Genomic DNA, 21,654 nt, shown 5'->3' with positions numbered 1-21,654 from the left:
AGTGCTTATGCTTCAAAAACATTGATGCATCTATTGTTGATTACATGAATGCGGATTACATGGGTTGTAAAGACTGTAGATGACCTATGTCTGTCTACATATTCATATTTGCAGGTTGAGCCATTTATTGGAGATCATCTCTCCAAAACTGTATGTCTTCTTCCACTATGGGAGGCTGAGTATGTTGTAGCGGGGGGGGGGAAATAAGTTTTTTTTTCTTTTTTTTTCTTTGATTTTCGAAAGTCGGCTATCATTAGCCCTCTCCCTTTGGCTAGAGGCATTCATGCTTCTAGCCCTTCTTCTACTTCTTCAGCTGTAGAGTTAGAGGGTTCTCCCTCTTTTGGAATGTCTAGCAGGAATTCTGGGTCAAACCTAAGAAAATACCTTTTCAGTCTCCATCCATTGACCCTAGTCTTGTGAATTCTCCCATCTGCTTCCATCAGCTTATAGCTACCGTTGTCATAGCATATCTTAATGATGAATGGCTCTTCCCATCTTTGAAATTTCTTATCCTTCCTAGTATCAAATCTGTTGTCGTATCGTAGTACTAACATGCCTTTTTCCAGTCCCTTTGCTTTAAGCCCTTGGTTGAAAGTGAGCCGACGTCGTTCTACATGTGCTGCATAGTGATTGATTGCTTCTTCCCTATCCAGTTGGAGTCCCTCCAGATCCAAGATGTGGTTTCGGAGGTTTACAATTGGACGATGTGTCTGGCTAGCCAAGACTCGTAAGCTGGCTATTTGTACCTCAATGGGTAGAATTTCCTCCTTCCCATAAACTAGATGGAAAGGAGTGAAACCTAGTGATGTTCGGAACATTGTTCTGTAGGCCCAAAGAGCTTCCATGAGATGTTTATCCCAGTCCCCTGTGTGGTTGTTCACCTGTTTTGTGATGATTTTGCAAATTATTCTATTTATCTTCTCTACCAGACCATTGCATTGTGGATAGTATGGTGTGGAATGCCGACGTGTGATGCCTAACTTCTTCATCAGTTCTCCCACCAAATCACCTCTGAATCCTAGTCCTCTATCTGACATTATCTCAAGAGGAGTGCCAAAACGGCAAACGATATGCTCAAAAATGAACTTTGCCACCTCTTGGGCTATAATGCGGGTGGTGGACGTTGGTGTAGCCAAAGTTGGTCCGCGCTATAAAGTGTGTTGTGCAGTGCAAAGGGTGTCAACAGGTGCATGGTAGAGAGATGAAGCCAGTGTGGGAGACCTCAGCAGGACAGTGGCAACAAAAATGCAGGCTTAAAGTGTTTTTTTAAGACCAGGGGGACTCCGAAGTGGGCTAATTGGGACAGCAGGTCAAAGTGTTCAAGATGCGTGGAATGTGCCCCGAAGTGTGGTATTCGAGATGCTCTAGAAGCTCGTCCTGACGGCTCGTCAAACGGAGCCCCAGTGTGCAAGATATTGCGATTTAAAGCTCGCGTCTGTAGCAGATTCCCGATGGACAAGGTAGCTGGGGACAGGTGGCCCGACTGATGTCAGTGCATATATGTGTAAAGCTCGAGTTACGGAGCATGCATGTCTTCTTGGATTGCGAATCGGAGCTATGGATAGAAAGTTATGGCCGTTTGAAGATTTTTCGAGGACCGGGTCTGAGCCCACCTGACCGAATTGGAGGATGTGCTGTCTGGCAGTTTTGCGGCCTTGCCAAGATTCTAGAAAATCGCATGCACCGTGGGGGGTCAGCCAAAATTGGCGGATGGTCGATCGGAATCAGGGGCATCAAGATGCGCCCACTTCAAGTGGACAGACAATCACGGCAGAAGAAGGGGGCAAGCTTGATTTTTTTCCAATTGGACGACTTGCGGTGGAAGGATGTGGAATGTTCGGAATACGGAAAAATTTCTAGAGAGGTGTGGCTTGGAGAGAAGGGGATTCAACAAACTTGTGCACATACGAGCACCGACGGTGTGGGGAAACTAGGCCTAAAACCCCCTTGGCTATAAGTTCAAAAAAGGAAAAAGAAGGTTGGCCTTGGTTTTGGGTGGAGTTTGCTCAAAAGCCAAAAAGAAAAAAACTCCCAAAAGAAAGCCTAAGGGCAGTAGCGACTGCCCAGGCGCTACTGCCCATAAAAAGAAGGTTTTTCTTTGCTTTGAAAAGGGAAGAGAAAGAGAAAGTAAGAGGAGCCATTTTCGAAGAAGAAAGAGAGGAGTTTTTCTTTTAGGCTGGAGTTTGGGGCTGGAAAAGAGAAAAGGAAAAAGAAGAGGAGAAGAAGAAGAGAAGGGGTTTTCTTGTGCGCGCTCGACGATCGAAGCCGACACCCCATGATGAAGCATCGTCCATGAAATGGCTCGGAAAAGCACGTGCTCTGGAGGAGAAGAAACCAGTGGGTTTTCGAAGAAGAGGAGTTTTTTTTTTTGTGCGCTCGCGCTCGGTGGTCGAAGATCGGATGCATGATTCCTGAAGCAACTCATAAGGGCGAGTGTTTTTGAAAGAGAAGAGGCCAGTGGAGGATGCCGAGAGAGAAGCAACTTCTGTCGAAGTGAAGCGAATAGTGGGTTTTATGTGGAGTTGTGTGCCGACAGGATCGAGCTCCGAGGGATGTGTATGCCCCTCAGTACGGATTGCTGGTGTGGCCTAGAGCAAACAGTGCGGATCTTGTACAGGGTGTTTTTCATTGAAGGAAAGCTGTCATTGCCATTTTTTTGGCGTCGTCTCTCCCCCCTTTCCCCCTTTCTTCTTTGCTCGTCTCCAGGGTGTGTGGTGCCGGTGTATGTGAGCGTGTGCGCCCCCCCGGGCCCCCTGTGTATGTGAGAGAGAAAGAGAGAGAGGTCTTGAACTGCGGAAGTGCTAGAAGCGGGCAAGATCGGTGTGGTAGCTGTCTGAGGATTGTTGTGCGTGTGTGTGTGTGCGTTGGTCGAAGCGCAGGCGAGGCTTTCTAGTGTGAATAGTCTTTTTTGAAGGTGTTTTCGAGAGGACAGGGGTGCTGTGAATTCCCTGAGCTATATAGGGACAGTTGCGCGTGTGTCGGGTGTGTTCCCCATTCCCCCTCTCCAACGTTGCTTCTGCCCATCGAGTCATGTAGTCTACACGCACTATGATGTACAGTTTACCTGATTGGGCCCTTGGTAAAGGAGAGATTGCATCTATTCCCCATTTCTCAAAAGGACCATATGAAATGATAGGGGTTTGTGGCTCGTAGGTTAACGTGCGATCACTGGCCACTTGACAAGCCTTACATGTTTTACACCAATGGTGTACATCCCTGTTCAAACTAGGCCAAAAGTATCGTGCCTGTAGAATCTTCCTATTGGTGATATCTAGAGCAAAATGACCGCCGCAGACGCCGTCATGGCAACTTGAAATTACCTCTGTGATTTCACTGGAGGTTGGCACCCGCCTGAGAATTTGATCTTTGCCCTTACAATACAAGTGGTCGTCTATAAGGCGGTACCTAGTAGCCTTCCTTACCAGCCACTATTTTTGGCCTTTGGTGTGTCCTGCTGGACATTCTCCTGTATCTAGAAAACCGATGATATCAGGCATAGCATCACTACCTTGGAAGAGGGGTAGTTTTAATTTGATTCCCCCTATGGGAACGTCTTGTATTCTTTCTTTAGCTAGTGCATCTGCCTCTTGATTTTCTTTGCTGGGGACATGGAATAGTTTCACTGCTTCAAACCTCTTTAGGAGGTCCTTAACTTGGCGAAGTTGACCAAGTAAAACCTGAATTTTGCAATCCCAAGTGCCATTTATTTGCCTTATCAAAAGCAAAGCATCGCCGAACACATTTAGGCACTAAATTCTTTGTGAAATACATTGTTCCAACCCAAGAATTAGGGCTGCATATTCTGCTTCATTGTTGGAGTGGGAGTGTAATAACTGCCCCATGGAGAATACCTTCTTGCTGTTCATTGAAAATGACCATGCCTGCTCTGCAGACTGATCCATTGTTCTCTTGTATGTTCCGTCAAAGAAAAGAGAGTGAGCTCTCTCTAGCCTAGGACTTTCTATCGTTGGTGTTTCTTCCTTTGCTTCCGTGTTGACCTTCAGCTTCTTCTCATAATGGCGATGAGTGAGAATTCCTGCTAAACTAGCCCTGGTGGAGTTTTCTACTTGCATAGTGTAGTCAAACTCTTGTAGTCTAATTAACCACTTTGAGATCCTAGATGAGACATCCATGTGTCGCATTACATATGGGAAAACCTCCTCCATTGTCAGGATTACAAAGGGTCTAGGCAGGAGATAGGAGCGGAACTTTGTAGTAGCAAACATTAGTGCCATAACCATGTGTTCTACTTCGGTAAATCCTTTTTCTGATGGGGTCATGACCCGACTAGAGAAGTAAATAGGGCACATGAAAGAAGTTTTGGGGTCCTTTTGCATTAGCATTGCTCCGAGTATATCACTTCCCACACTAGGGTTCACATAAAATGGCTCGTCCCACTTAGGAGGTGAAATAGTGGGAAGCTTAGCTAGGATTTGCTTTACCTCAGTAAACTGCTTCTCGTTCTCTTCACTCCATGAGAAGACATCCCTCTGGGTGAGTTGTTGTAGGGGAAGGACCACTTGAGATAGCAGTTGAATAAACCTGCTTAAGTACCTTCCCTTCTGAAGAAAAGAAACCAGCTGCTTGGCGGTGGTGGGTGATGATAAAGATACCAGAGCCTGAATCTTGCTAGGGTCAGCCTCGATTCCTTTTGCTGAAATTACATGACCAAAGGGAGTGACTTTGCTCTCACCAATGTGACACTTTTCCACGTTGAGTTGGCCACCCAAGGTTTGCAGCCTGGTTAAGCCATCATAAACTTTGCTTAAATGAAGGGCTTGTGAGCTATAAATGCAAAAATCATCTATGAAAACCCGTATTGATGTTCCAAAGTAGGGTTGGAAAACAAAAGTCACATAGCGTTGAAACGTGGCCGGGGCGTTAGTGAGGCCAAAAGGCATCACTCTGTAGGCAAAACATCCCCAAGATGTGATGAAGGTTGTCTTCTTCTGATCCTCCTCTACAATGCTAATCTGGAAGTATCTTGAGTAGCCATCGCATACTGTGTATCACTCGTGACCTGCCACTTCATTGAGTATTTCATCCTCGAATGGGAGGGGAAAGTGGTCCCTCTTCGTGGCTGCATTGAGAGGTTTATAATCCACACAAACTCTCCACTTACTTTTTTGGTGTGACTACTACTGGGGAGACCCATTCTGAGTCTTCGATAGGATAGATGAAACGTGCTTGTAGCAAACTTCTCACTTCTTTAAGCAATGCCTCTTGTTGGATTACTCCAAGTCTTCTGAGATTTTGTACTACGGGTTTACTACCTTCCTTGAGCTTTATGTGGTGTTGTACTACTGTAATTCCTGTGATCTTATCATAGCCATCAATGAACAAAGTAGTGAAGTTACCTAGCATGGAGATGTACTCCTTTCTTTCTTCATTGGTTAACTCATTTGAGAGCATTTTTTGTAGCTTACCTGCATCCTCCAATGACTGCATACCTGATGATCCCTCTTGGTTTGTCGAGGTTGTTTCAGATTGCGTTAATCTGTTTGGGTCTTTAAGAATGACTCCCATTACTTCGATGCTACTGTCACTTCCGTCGGTGGTGGTCATCTCTTCTCTTGAGGTAGACGAGTAGTCGCTGGTGGACTCGTCTTCTAAAGACTCCAAGATCATGTTGCACTGCTTTCCAGTCCTCATGTCATAGAATATGGACTTCCCTTTAGCATCCTTCATCTGGATCATCCGATGCTCCAGTCTTTTTTAGCTTCCATAGCCATAAGCCAAGGCCTCCCAAGAATGATGGGGTAGCCCTCCCCTTTGTGTGGCATGACAAAGATGTCTACCTCCACTTTTGCATTGAATTCCTTAACTTTGACCGCATTTACAATGCCTACACATTTCACTCTGACATTGTTTGCCATCTTGGCTCGGCAGGGTGCCGGCCTACTTACCTCTAGACCTAGATGGTGCATCATCTTCTCACTCATGACGCATATTTTCACGCCACCATCTATGTAGACGTTTGAAATCCGTTGCCCCTTGATGTGAGAGTCCATGGTTGGCAGGATGCCGTCGAGATCCCTCCCAGAGATAGCCCCAGCTATCCTGGGTCTTGATTTCCTGGTACTTACCATTTTCGTCCATTGCCTCCTCATTATGGGTGCAAGGTGGAGTAATTGGGGCCAAGTTATCGTCGGGCCCTGCATTAACACATCCTGAACTAAGTCATAGGGTTTTGCATAATCACCTAGTGATAAGTCCACGATGTCTATCTTCCGCCGCGGTTTAGCTGCTTGCTTGCTAGACTCGGTCTTCCCTTTCATCTTCTCTTCTCTTTGAGATGCCTCCTCGTGCCTCGCACGTTTCACTCCCATAGCATCCACTTCTTCTACCTTCGCTTTTCCTTTGTGCTTCTCTCGAGATGATTCTTCTACCTTCGCCTTCCCTTTAGCTTCTAAGCTAATAACACTCACCGCTTGGTTCACAGCAGGTGGTGGGGGTAGTGGCGGGATGAGAGGTTGGGGTGGTGGTTGTTGTTGTACAGGTGGTTGAAGGATTTGGACCGGTGGGATTGGTCCTGGATGCCTATGGTGGTGGTCTTGCTCTTGGCGGAGAGATTTGATTCTGTCTTCCCCCTCTATTGAAATTCTGCCTCCTCCGGTGTGGGCAGTAGTACATTCCATGGCCATCTTCCCCGCAGTTGTAACAGTGGTACTCTGGGTTCTGCCTTCGTTGTCCCCTTCCTTGTTCTGGGTTTCTGCCAGATGCATGCCCTTGCTACACCAGATGCACAGATAAACTCTCTAGTTGGGTGGTGATGCGACTCAGCAGGTCCTGCTGTTCTTCTGATGCCTCTTGCGGTTGGACTCTATGATTGGTTGTTGCAGCCACTGGGGTTGGTCGGGCCGAGCTTGTTTCCTCTGACCCGTTTACTCTTGCTTGCATGTGCAGCTTCTTGTCTTTAAGGCGGGCTACTTCGACTGCCAAATCATATGTTGCAGGAAACCTTCCCTTCACCTTCTCTCTAAGCGGCGACCATAGACCAACAATGAAACGGTCCTTCTTTAGGAAATTAGGCGCTCCTTCGCCTTTCTCCAGTGAGGCAACCCATCTCTCCCATAAGTCCATAAACGTTGACTCGTAGGTCGCATACTCCAACAGGCCTCCCTGCTTTAATTCTGTCAGTAGCCGCCATAGCTTCTCTGAGGTTGTGCCTCCACCAAACCTCTTTACAAAAGCATCCCTTAACACATCCCATGCATTCTTGGTAGCCTGGGGCAATGCATTATACCAGGACTTGGCCTCTACTCTCATCAGTAGTAGAGGAAAAATTCCAAGTCGTGAAACGCTGTCATCTTTGTTGGAGACGACACAAGCAATGTCGAAATCATCCAAAAAGTCGGTGGTGAGATCCTCTCCCTTCTTTCCACTGAACGTGGAGAAAGAAACACTTGCCATGGTGGTGACTCAGGAAATTACAAACCCTTTTTTTTTAACATTACATTAACAGTAGTGGCTCATAACGGCTTTTTACAGGGGTGGGTGGATAGGTTAAAACAGGATAAAAATAGAGACATTAAAGGAATGATGGTAATCTAATATGGGGATAATGATAGGGTTCGGGGAATTGAGGATTTCTCCTAGTACTGCCGCACCGAATAGGTATACGATCTTCTGTTGGTAGAAGACTTTCCTATCTACATAGATATTCACATGCATATACTACAGGAATCTGAATGGGAATTCCGTCGGCCCGTTTTCCATCATGCACAGAGGGTGGAATACTTACTTATACTCTTACCGTACCAACGTTGATGAGTCGGCACATCCACAAGAGGTCGTCGCCTTTCATGGGCTCTACCTTTCCTTCGTTGCTCAGTACGTACGGGGTGATGGTGACGCGTCTGACCACTCCCACCCTCTTGGCTAACAGCAATTGCAGGTAATTTCTGTAATCGGCGTGTTGCATGAATTCTACTCCATTAAGTTGCAACTCGTCTCCAGCCCACTGGGTTTCTCCCGTGGTAGAGAGCTTTTTCAGGATAAGTTGTACAGGGAGAGGAGGAAGGTCCTCCACTCGCTTCCCAAAACAGCGAGAGCAGTAGCCGAACCACTCTTCTCTAGAACATGGGAATCTTCTTACCACTTCCTCTTCCGGATTGTCGAAGTGGATTAGTAGCACTCGCATGCGTCGTGCAAATCGGTAGGCGACCTTCCGCCACTTAGCTTCGGATGACTTCGTCCTTGACAAAGTGGGTACAACTCGGCTTTCTGAGCTTGAAGCACTTACTTGGCCAGATGCTTCTCCCTTCGGGGTCATGTGTTTCCATACTGGCTTATCTTCTCCTTGCCTTTGGCTCGAGCAGCCCCTTTAGGCCACTTTGGAGTTATATCTTTGACTGCAGTTTCTTTAGGGAAAAGAGGTCTCACCGTTTGCTTCCCTTCCTTGACGTGAATGATTTCTTCGCGATGAATGTCGATGTAGATGACTTCAGCCCTTTGGCTGCCTTCGTTGCTTGCACTCATTGACAGTGTGCCTTGGTTGACAATAGTGATGGCACTTCACCAACCTCCCACCTGATGCTTTCGATTTATAGTTAGAACGAGCGACACGAGATGGAGAATTTACCTCTTGAATGCTGACGACACTGCAGCTTGGCAGTAGCACCTCAATGAAGGCGGCTAGTGCCTCCTTCGTCTCCTCTTCTTCTGTCCTCCAGTTAGAAAATTCCTTTAGCCATTTGTCCATGATTGATAGTGGGCGTCACTTTCAGCATTGTAAACTGAAGGGTCTTAGAAAGACCTCCTCAGTGGGGGCACGAAATGACAGACGCAAAGCGGACCCCGAACCACGACCGCCTCTAAAACGACGGGGGTCGAATGGCGTGCCTCGAGCCTGCCATGGTAAAGTGAACAGGGGGAATCATCTAGCTTTGAGCGGCTAGGACGGAAACCACGATGATATGAACATCGCAAACTTACACACACACACACACACACACACACACACACACACACAGAGAGAAATTTACAAATGATGAAAACCCTCGGGGGTGTGAGGGTGAATTATTTCTACAATTTTTACAAAATGGCACGCCGTGGTGGTAGAGAGGTAGGGAGAGGAGGTGGTGCAACCTACTTGGTGCGTTCTCTAAGACGACTCAATGATTGTGAATACTTACTACCAAGAGTGTGCATACATGTGTGCATCGACCATTGGAGTCGAGAGATGGATGTGGTTCCCTTCGCATAGTGCAATTCCCAAGGCAAACCCAACACACAAGCCCCCTCCTCGTGATGGTGATAGTGTCAATCCTTCCCACTACACTCTACCAAATGCTTGGCTCCTCATGAATTGCCCCCCCCCCCGATAGTGACCTCTCAATGCCAATTTATAGGTGTTGGCTGCTTGGATTATGGTAATCCCAGTGCGGTTAGGGTAAGCTTAATTGGGGAGACAAAGGAAATGGTGGGCCTGGTGTGGTTGACCCTTGCTTTGTTTTGGGAGGTTATTAAAAGATGGGAATCTCTAGGTGGGCCTTTGTGACCATCACCTAGAGAGAGGATATTTACAAAAAATGGAAGTTTACAATCGCTTGGGTGAAAACAGAAGATAATGATGAAAATAACCTATCAATTACTGGAATGGCGTCGTGGTTGCGCCTTACCGACGAATGGTGTACTGTCGGTGAATCGATGTCGAGCGTACTTCTTTTCAGAGTCGGCCGAGGCATGCCTTCGGCGCATTTTTCTCTTTTTGTTGTTGGCGGCGCGTGCTTTGGATCCTTCTTCTTTATTCATCGATGTCGTAGTCATTTTTCCTGTGTATTTGTGGTGTGGTGCGTATATGCGTGTGTGTGTATGTATTCGTGCATGAGGGCGGGTGTATGGATATGTATATGTATGTGGGTGCGCGAAAACGTGCGTGGGAAGGGGCTTTATATATATATATATATATATTATATATATATATATATATATATATATATATATATATATATATATATATATATATATATATATATATATATATATATCTTTGTTTGTTTTTTTTCCCTTTTCGTTGATGGTGGCTGACGGCCGACTGCCTGCCAAATTACGCAGGGCGGATGGGGGGGAGATAGGCTAGAGAGAGAGCGTGAGTGTGTGTGCGGTGTGTGTGTGTGTGTGTGTAGGTATGGTGTGTGTGTGTATTGTGTGTGTGTGTGTATGGATGATGGTTTGCTGCGGTGCGTGAGCGCCCGGGTGGGAGAGAGAGGGTGGTCCTGTTGTGGGCTCGTGCACAGCGCCAAAGGGGGGGGGGGGAGAGTGATGGTGTGTGTGTGTGTGTGTGGAGAGAGAGAGAGAGAGAGAGAGAGAGAGAGAGAGAGAGAGAGAGAGAGAGAGAGAGAGAGAGAGAGAGAGAGAGAGAGAGAGGTTCTACTAGCGCTGTCTGTGAGAAGGAGAGAGAGAGAGAGAGATTTTTTGCGTAGCCTGAGCGCCCGAGATGGAGAGAGAGAGAGAGAGAGGGTGGTCCGCGCTGGGCTGAGAGAGAGATTGTGAGGGGAGGGAGGGAGGGATAGGGTATGTGGGTAGAGAGGGTGTGTAAGGGAGGGAGTGTGCGGATAAGGGAGAGAGAGAGGGAGACTTTTGGGCGCCTTCACAGGCTCATGGGAGAGAGGGAGAGTGTGAGGGAATAGAGGGAGGAGGGCTACGCCTTGTGGGCCGCCGGACAAGAGAGTGAAGGAAGGGGGGGGGGGGGAGGGGAGGTTCTACTATCTTGCATGGGAGCTTGAGGACGAGAGGAGGGAAGCAAGTCAATGGGTGGGAGTGAGGGAATATATCAGCAGGCAAAGGGGGAGGGAATGAGCGAGGGGAGGGGAGGGTGAGGCGAGCGGGTGGGGAAGAGGGGGGAGGGGTCGGGGAAAGAATATTAGCGGGCAAAGGGAAAGAGGGGGGGGGGGGGGGGGGGGGGGGGGGGGGGGGGGAGTGTGGGGGGGTGTGTAAAGGGGGTGCATGTAAGAATACGGGAGAGCGGAGGGAGGGGTTTCCATGCGGCTCACACAGAGGAGGAAGCACGAGAGAGGGGTGGAGGGTGCTCAAAGCTTTCGCGTGCCGGGGGGGGGGGGGGGGGGTAATGAGAGTGTGGGTAGATTGGGGAAGAGGATATTAGGGAGGGGTATGTAGGGAAAATGAGGGAGAGAGAGAGAGAGAGAGAGAGAGAGAGAGAGAGAGAGGGTGTTATTTATCCAATGCCCATTGGGAGGGGGGAAGTTTTCTTTTTCTTTGATTTTCGAAAATCGGCTATCATGAGAAAGCCTTCTTTTGGCTTTGTTTCTTCGTGGCGTTGGCATGGAGCTAACTATCTTCTTGACATGCAACTAACTATCTTACTAGGGGACCCACTCTACCACATTGGCCCTAACTCCAACCTTAGGTTGTGTGTCCCCCAAAAGTGTTCTCTATAGGTCTTAGCAAATGCCCATGGGGGTATAAGAGCATACCATTTCTCAACTAAGGCTACTACCAAGTTGATTTTGATATCCAGTGGTGGCTACGAAGCAGTTGTCTCATGAAGATGGTGGACTTATTTTGCTAATAGAAATAATGAGAGAGATAAGGTGAAAAATGAGCATAGTGTGTTTAATTCTGCACCCAACCTTAGTTTCTATAGGAAAATCACTCGCCCTTCTAAAACAATCCATGAGACCTTCCCCTTGAGGTTCCACCGGAGCATCCTCCATTCCCCCTTGGCATTCCTGCCCCACATTTACAAATTTTCCTTCCTATAAGCTTCCCCGAGTGTAAGTCAAAATCCTAGCTACTTGCCACAATCCATGACTCATTTTGGCATTTTTCATCTTTTTGTGTACTGTGGTCACACTTGACAAGTCTAGCCATTCAACCTACTTACACACTTGTTCATGGTTTATCTTTACGGCCTATACCTTGTCCAAAGGCTTAAGCTATTCTTGGATCTTGTAGATTTACTTACTTTTGACTGCTTGCCACTTTGTAAATACACTAAATTTTTCTTGATGTCTAACATTCTCACCGCCTTAACTTAGATCATTGTCCTCAATTATCATATTGAAGGGTTTAGTTAGAAAAGAAAATCTTTTGGCGTGTTTTGTGTGCCAAAGTAGGTAAAAATTAGTTGTACTTACCTTACCATTTCTAGCTTGATTTCTTGTCCAAATTGGACCTCATAATGCCCCTTGTAGTATCTACAAACTATATAGCTATATCGGGGAGACTAATGAAGTCATAGTCAATCAAACAACCCCATCAGAGATCATAAATTTGTTCAATGCAAAGACATTGAATGATCCTAATGTTCTTGATATCTTGAACTAGTTGTTAGTCTATGACCTTCTATGCAGTGGAACTTTTGCTACCCATTCTCCACCCCTTAAAAATTCATCATGTCCTCAAGGACATCTTAAAGCTTAATTTCTTGTTTATCTATATAGATACTTGACGGGTGTGTCACATACGACACTGTAAAGTAATTCACACAACTAAGTGAACTTGTCTTTCAAACATCTTGGTTTGCTTGACCAAAATAAGGAATGGTATTACCATGAGATCACAATCACCAATTGGCTGTCTTGAGCTCATATTCATTGAATTTCCTTAGACAACATATTTATTGTGTTCTAAACGAAGAGTCAAATATAATTTCTCTTTATCACAATAGAACCATTCTGATATATCAAAGGCCACATTTTGATAGATTTTTCCAAGCTTTTGCATTGTTTTTGCCCTTGTGCCTTCTTGGCTAACTCTTTAGTACATGCTAACAAGGTCTAAATTGCATCTCTTCCATAAAGACAAAATCTCAATTAATCAAGATATGATTCATTTGTGGATGAAACACATTGTAGCCTTTGATTTTTTAACTATGAGTGACAACATGCATTTTACAGCCTTACATCTAACTTTATGCATTGTTGTCCATGCATGAAATCATAAGCTAAGTAAGTAAACACACACGAGTGATCAATGTTGATGGATTCTGGCCATGCCAGCCTCATAAGAACTAATAGATTGCAACGCTTCAATCGGACATTTATTTAATACATATGCAACACAATTGATAGCCTCAAGCCAAAATCCATGTGGCAAAGCTTTGCTTTTACATTGTGCCATATCCATTAATGATTTGTTCTTGCAATAATATTTTGTTGTGCATTATACAACAATATATATTAGTGTTTCCTCGTTGTTTTATCCTATGGCTAGTTAAATGCATTGAACTCTTTTTCCATATAACCCCTCTCAATCAGAATGGAGGGTGTCCACACTACCCCATATATATTTCAACCATAAGTATAAATTTCTTGAAGCTTAGAAATACTTTGTACTTTGTCTTAAAGTGCATATACCCATGTATGCATGGATTAATCACCCATAAAAATCACAAAGTACAAAGTACACCCGATTCCCAAAAGAAGGGTTGTGCAAACACAACTAGCCACTAACATCATTGTGTACAAGTTGCAAATTTTGAATAGCCCAAAACCTGGAACGTTGCATTTTTTCAAACTTACACCCTTCATATACATGTTTTGATGATGCTTCAAGAGGTGGTAATAAAGCAACCATATTATATTTTTGCAAATAAAGCAAATTGGCAAAATTCAAAGGACCAAAATGAGCATGCAAAGTTTTGCATCTGAAATAGTCTTCGAATCAAAAGTTACGATTATGAATCTTCCACATATTTCTTGTAACCAGTGATCTTATATAGTCCACAGAAAAAAGTACCAAATGCCACAATAGTATCACCAAAATTGAGACCACACACAATACATCTGCCATCTACAAATCAAACTACAAGACCAAGTTTTGCAAGCACATAAAGAACCCAAAAGTGTGAAAGAGTTGCCACTTTTAACAAGAAGTGCAATCTTTCCAATTTCTTGAACTTGATAAGAGGCATTCTTGACACACATTGTTAGCAGCAAGCTAACTCCGATACCATTTTTTGGAGCTCTCATTGTAAAAAACACTTATTATTTTGATAAATCTGGAATGTAACTCCTATTTTTTGGAAAAGCTTTGTAATTGGTGAGCCAGGGCTACAAGCTTCCAGATTGTATCAACCTGTCTTTACCCATCTTTAGTTATAGCTCCCAGATTATTAGTTTTGACCAACAAAAACCATGGCTAAGGTATAAAAGCCAATTTGTGTAAGTTATTTGGGGAGTTTTGAAAATGAAATACACAGTGTAAGCTAACGGCACTCACTTCTCTTGTTGTTGTGCTTCCTACTTCCTCCTTGGTTGTCACATTGCAGTCACATCTGTTACATTGCAACCGCAGGTAAGAGCTCTATGCATTGACGTAAGCATTTCACGTATTTTTATAGCTTTTGGCATTGCCAACCCGCATCCTAATTTCATCATAAGTAGGAATTTACACTTCAAAATTAAAAACTAAGCATAGGCAGGGTATTGGGACATCATTGTTAAGTATTTAGATGCATTCTGGGTCGAAAACGACTAGGTCAAAAATCCATTGCTATTAATAATCGTGATTTTTGCACTTGACCTAAAGTGGGATTTGAGACCATAAGCATGTGTGCTTAGGTCTTATAAACTTGTCATAGAAGTTTTGTTACATTTGGATGTCATTTTATGCTATAACGGATAGGATTTGTTTGGTGATGAGCAATTGGCTTTTGGTGATTTCAATCACTTGAGTGTAGCTTGAGTTAGATGCAAGTTGTTTGTTGTTTTTTGAGATATTGACAACCTCTTGTAGCCTCTATGCACTAGTTGAGTCAGCTTCGTTCCATGGATTGACAATTTAATCGTGGTTCTTGCTAAATCTGCAATAAGATAGGAGTGAGGTTAGACACCCGTCCCACATTTAGCGCCGCTGCCGGCGATTGAAAGACCTAAACTAGGAAAAAACATAAGCGCCTTGTGAAGTTATTCTTTAAATTCTCTAGGATCTCCTATAGTAGAAAATTTCTTTTAGAAACCGCATACCTTAGGATTGTCGTCTTTTGCTGTGTAGAGGTAGCTTGGAAGTAATCGTACTTGCTGAGTGCCTTTAGGATTGTAGGATTGTAGAAGTAGATTAGAATTTTTAAAATGATTGATGGACGAGACAAGTCTTAAGATCAAGGCTCAAAAAACCATAAAAAACAAGAAAACGAGTGTTTGTGGACACTTTCCACAACCCCATTGCAATAGAACCTAGGAGTAGGGTAACTAGAATCCGAGGTGGATTTCAAAATATTTCTCTCTCTGAAAGAATCAATTGTGAGTTGTTATTTGAAGTTGCAAAATTTCAGGTCTATGGCCAAAAATAGCATGAAAAGACTACCAACCACTCAATCTGATTGGAGAGTATGCTAAAAAGTTGTATGAACCAGTGGGTAAGCTCAAGGACACATTGAGGTAAAAATTTCAAGAGTTTGCAAAAACTCAAATTATTTACTTTTTCTTGACATTTTAGGCCAAATTAACTTTTGACTTGATTCATAAGCTTAAATGGCTCATGAAAAGACTCTCCATTGAAAAAGTGCAAAAAGTGTTCATTTTAAGCATAAAGTAATTAATCGTGATTATTTACTTTCAAATCAAAACTGAACAAGGTTGATACGAGTGACTCATTGCATATGTGCAAACAACTTTTGTAAAGGCACATAGAATTTGGATCTCCAAATTGATCAAAAACTGGGTAAAAACTAAAGTCTGTGGTGACTTTCAGGCACTTGAGTTTAAATTGGGAAAATTTTTGTTCAAACTCAATGAAACTTGATTCATAGGCTTATATTGATGTGATAGACATATATATGTGCTCATTTGACCAAAAAGATGCAAAAATTTATCAGAAGTAAATAATCATGATATTTACATCTGCCCCATTTTTCAACTTCTTTCACCAAGTTAGCATACCACTACCTTTACCATGTTATAATAAGCCCACAAACCAAATTTGGTAAGGTTTGGATCAATGGATTGAAAATTGTGACCAAATTTGCAAATTGAGTTTGCAGATACAAAACTGATGACCATTTGAACCAAAAATTGTCCAAACTTGATGAAACTTGTCTAGGGTGCTTAAGTTGAGATACTTAACAGATCTGTGTCAAGATTGAGACAAAAACTTACAAAAACATAACTGAAGTAAATAATCACGATTATCTACATCTGCTTCAAACATTGATAATCTTGCACATTTGAGTATACCACAAGGTCAAGCATATCAAGTAGACTACACAAATCAATTTTGGTGAAATTTGGATCACAAAAGTGAGACTTAAGCCAGACTCTGCAGACACGAAACAATTGCTATACTTGAACAAATTTTATCCAAACTTAGTGAAACTTGTCCAAGGGCCTTAACAGGTTGTACACTTGGCAAATCAAGCCAAAAAGTGCAAAAAATTGAGAAAAGTAAATAATCATGATTATTTACTACTGCTATATAGGGATACCAATTTTGACTTTTTGAACTTGTATAGTGTTAGACCATCCTAATACATGGTTCCCGGGAATCAATTTTGGGTTCAATTGGATCCAAATTGGTACATGTTCACTCAGTTTTTAGGTTGCAGATTAGTCCTTTGACTTTTTGCAAAATTAGGGTATGAAAGTCTCAACTGCTAGCTCAATTAGCTTGATTTGAAGTGATACACATTGACCAATTACAATAGTTAGCAAAAACTATACAGTCTTTGTGAAAGAATAGCCAACTTGATCAAAATTGATACAGGAATCAGGTTGCAGACAAGGAATTCACAGCTTGACAGAAGTTGCAATCAAGTCAAGTGGAAGAAATTGACAAGAAGTCAATCCGACGGTAAATACTCTATCCAGGGATTCGTAAGTCTTTATGAACCTTAGATCTGGTCGTGTACTAGGAAACCAAGGCATACTTGGAGAAACCTCTAGTAGAGTATCCATCGAAGAAAGTGTGAATCAAGGCAATCCCTTGCACACTATCGTTGAAGAAGTCTCAGACACTTTTTTAGATTCAACATCTGAAATGTCTTCCTATTTGACTCACTCAGAAACCGGAATGACAGTGCGCTACAAACATATTCTCTCATTTTATAAGACTAATCGCCATGGAGCTCAGGTTTACCTGGACCCCAACGAAGAGTATGCTATTCGCATTGATGACCATGGTATTGAGTTTGAAGAGGAGATCAGGACAAACAAACAAGGAAAAATGTACATGGATAGAAATGGAACTCAATATTTACAAGTTGAAAACCCTGATGTGATAGAAAAATGGGGGCTAGAAGTAAACACCATAATTCCAGATATGGCAGCAAAAGAAGGACCACTAACTTTAGAATTCAAGGGATACGATCAAGTTGATTTGAAGCCTTTGAAACGGCTTAGTACAGACAATCCTAGGATCGAAGTCTATTGTTTGGAGGATAGAAACGTCAAAGATCTTCTATGGACTTCGCATGCCAAATTAGGACAACTAGCAACCATGAAGATCATCTATATCTTCAAGATCAAAGATAAAGGTTCAAAAAATCTACCAACCTACCTGTTTAGGGATTGTTAACAACAACTTTGTTATGATGACTCCTGAGGAGGTGGAACAAACCAAATACCAAGGGTATTTCATAAGGGATTGGATATTGGGCCAAGGACCAGAAACTATTCCAAGAGAAGAACACCGTGAGAGATCTTCCGAGAGTAATGTTAAGAAACCAAAAATCACCTCATCACGAAGAAAACCAGGTGATACTAAAGCCAATCCAGGGATACATGAGTCACTGTTTCGAACAGACTGGTTTGAAGGACTCGGAACACGACTAACTGCCAGGATATTAGGAGTTGAACCAAATAGACGTGTCAGACCAGTTGATTTTCAAAAATGGGTTAGAAAATACAGTGGATCTGGGGATCCCTATGACCACTTAGCAAGCTTTTAGCAAGTGCTAAGAGCAGAACGCATATTTGATTTCCATACTCAATTTGAGGGGTTTGGAATGAAATTAGAAGGAAAAGTATTGACATGGTTCCAAAACATTCCACCAAGGTCAATCATGGACTTGAATACCTTAGCTCAAGGATTTGTAGCTGCTTGTTCCAAAACGGGGATCAAACACAATACGGTAGCTCAAATCTGCAGCTTTAAACAGAAACAAGGTGAGTCTATTAGGGATTGTGCAACTCGAATGAAACAATACATTGCCAGATGCCCATAGCTAGAGATACCTGCTAAATGGACCAACCATGAGACCAATGAGTGCTATTACCGACCAAAGTATGACGAGAATGTTCAATATGTGCCTATGAGGCCACAAGGACAACCCATGTACATATATCAATTCATGGCCCCAGCTCAAAGATCACCGATGGGTATGGAAAGACCTCAATCCGTGGTGGGTCAACAACCTCCATATACGGGACATAATGCAGTGCCTGTAAAGTACATGCATCCAGAGGGAGTCATAGATGAACAAGCACTAGTACCTGTTACACCCTATGCTGAGCCTAGTCCATCTACAGTAATGGTAGAAGGAGAATGGTATAATTCACATCCACCACCAATGGCAGAACCTGTGACTTATGCTACACCAGAGCTTCCACCAATGTACTGTGTAGCTAATCAAGGTGCCAGACCTCCTATAGTAAGACCCATGATTAAGCCAAGATCATTGGAAAAATGAATGCCCAGAGCCTGACAAGAAACTCAAGCCAGTTGAAGCTTATTGCATACAATGTTGCAAAAAGGGAGGACACTTTCCGAAAGATTGTCCAAAAAATCCTTTAAACAAGGGTAAAACAGTAGTGAACGTAGTCCAAGTGATACCTAGTAGCTCATTTGAGAGTGAACCGATTGTTCCAATCAAGGTAATCACCAGAGCCCAGGCTAAGAAAAAGAAACATAACTTCTCTGATGATTCAAAAAATATAAAAATTTCCTCTCAAAAGACCAAAAGAAGCAGAAACAAAAGGTATGAGATGAGAAAACAGAAACAAAGGGTTGACATCGAGGAGAAAGCAAAGAAGCTATTCTAGGAAAAGGTGAAAGAAACTGGAAGCAAAATCAAGGAAACCACCGTAAAATCTGGAGGATCAATTTTGGGTGACAAAATTTTTGAGCCTATTAATGCAGACTTGGAGGCTTATCAAGTGGGACTTAAAGCAGTCCAAAACATGAAAAACAAATGGAAAAACTATCCTTCTCCAGACATGGAAGCAGCTAAGCTTGAAGCTTATCAAAATTTGGTAAGAATCATGCAAGAGATGATGGAAAAAAAAAACCCAAGCTTGAGAATATGGCAAAACCTGAGGAGCTTGTGGTAAGAGCCAATAAAGAAAAATCCAAAATGGTGGTAGAACCCCACCTCGAAACAAAAGAGCCACAACTTTTAGTGCTGGACAGCGAAGATGCCTTAGATGGAATTCCACTCGTAGAAGAAGACTGGCCAGGACACTTATGGGAAAAACTTAGAGAGATCAATGATGGGAGCCTAACTATGAAGTCAGCTCCTATAGAGGAAGTTTGGTTAGAAAATCTACCTCCTAATATGGATAGGGATGTACAATCCTTGTATGGGGATTGCGGATCAAAAGCTTCAAGGATGTCTAAATCATTGTTGACCTTGAAAACACTTTACTCTTACTTGGGAGATAGCGAAGATGAATCCATAGTGTGTAAAACCACTCAAGTAAAAAGAGCGGAATAGACCCTGGAAGTAGACAACATCCATTCAATCATGTCTACACCTATCCAATGCACTCTTACCTTGGGAGAACTATTGAAAATTAGGCCATATCTATGGAATGATCTACAAAAACTCTAGAGAAGGTGGGAATAATGGGGCTAATTGCAAAAAATTTGGAAAAATTGAAACACAAAATGGACAACAAAGAGATTCGATCTGTTCCAATGAACAAATTTGGAGAATACTATGAAGGGGAAGAAGGAAACACAACCCTTCCAGTGAAATATAATGACATAGAAACCATGGCAATACTGGATAGTGGGCAGGCATAGCCATAGCCACAAAAGCAGTATTGGAATCCTGGGGACAACCAGCCATTAGACAAACTTGAATGAAATTGCAATTGGTTGATGGACACATTGAAAGACCATTAGGACTCCTTGAAAAAGTGATAGTTAATTCTTGTGGGATTGAATATCAACACACTTTTGCCATAGTAGATGTTGGAAAGAAACTCAATTACGAAATCATATTGGGAAGACCTTTCATGCGACAAGTACAACTCATTCAAGATTGGGGAAACAATTATATGTACTTGAAGCAAGTGGGATCAATTACTAGGGTTCATCCAAAAGATCACACTTATAGAGATGTCATGAAAATGACCATACAAGAATTCAATTTAGTCTCTTCAGCTAAAACTATAAGCTTCCATCTTGGTTAAACAAAGACACTCCTATTTGGACGTGCGGAGCTTCAAAAAATGAGAGCTTAAAAAGAGAAGAATGTATCTTAGAAAGAGATTGAACGGATGAAGCTTATGTACCTGAATCCTTTCCAGAGCATTTGTTTGAGCCATTTGAGTGGACTCAAATTTTAGCGATAATGGATGTATGTGTAAATACGTCTATGCCTACTCAATTTTGCAATGAGGACGGCTATGACATAGTTCCTATACAAATGATCTCAACCCTCCACATTGAAGATAAAAATCCGGAATCCAAGGACTTGATAAAAGCCCAACAAGTCTTTTCAGACCTCTACTATGATGCAACAGATGAGTTAGAAGAACATTCAACTACCTCAGATGATTCGGGGTCGGAAAAAGAACATGTGAGAGCTAAGCTACTCATGAAAGGAGGGAAGGAAAACTTTTTTGACTTTCCTAACCAGAAACCGAGAAGACAAAAATGGTATAGAAAAAAAGAGACACTAGAAATTTGAAAGCTAGAACTATGCCATCAGTCTCTAGTAGAACACGGTTCCTAATGCAGATAAATGCATATGATTGTGTCAAGGACAAAATCACTGGCAAATATCCTTCAAACAAAAATCAAGAAATGTTGAAAACTGTTGAAGATGATGAAACAGGAAACAGAAGGAAGACAGCAACTCAGAGTAGGAAGAAGATGGAGAAGGAGAAGACACAGAGCTTGTGTACGAGATCTCTGTAGTCTCTCTCTCTGTATTAGAATAATAGAGTACATACAAACTCAGAGCTACAAAGCTTATATGAAACCCTAAGAGATAAGGTGTCCTTTCACACCAGATGTCCAGGGGGAAAAACCTAGTGGGAGAAAAGTACCCCTGGTGAAGCGCGTATACACACTAACACTACTACATGTCTACAAATCCCCCCTGTAGTGATAGTGTGAATCCGTACAAGGTAGCAGATCATCATGTGTATGAGAGTAAGCCCAAAGCTTTTCGGAAAGCTTCAAACTTTTCTCGTGATAACGCCTTCGTAAATAGATCTGCAATGTTATCCTGTGTAGGACAGTAAGTTAGTGTGATCTCCCCTGCATGTAGCCTTTCCCTGACATAGTGGTAGTGAACCTCTATGTGCTTTGTTCTTGCATGAAATACTGGATTCCTTGGAACTACCATAGCACTCTGACTGTCAGTGAAAATGGTAGTGGGTGCCTGTTGACACTCACAAAGATCTGCCAATAACCTGCGTATCCATACACAATCAACTGTTGCCGTGAAAGCTGCCCTGTACTCAGCTTCACAAGTTGATGTAGCCACTGTGGGTTGCTTCTTGCTTAGCCAAGATATAC

This window comes from Adiantum capillus-veneris, chromosome 2 (genome assembly GCF_014529385.1).
Source record: "Adiantum capillus-veneris isolate H3 chromosome 2, ASM1452938v2, whole genome shotgun sequence".
Classification (NCBI taxonomy): Eukaryota; Viridiplantae; Streptophyta; class Polypodiopsida; order Polypodiales; family Pteridaceae; genus Adiantum; species Adiantum capillus-veneris.
Note: the sequence above shows the minus strand (reverse complement) of the source record.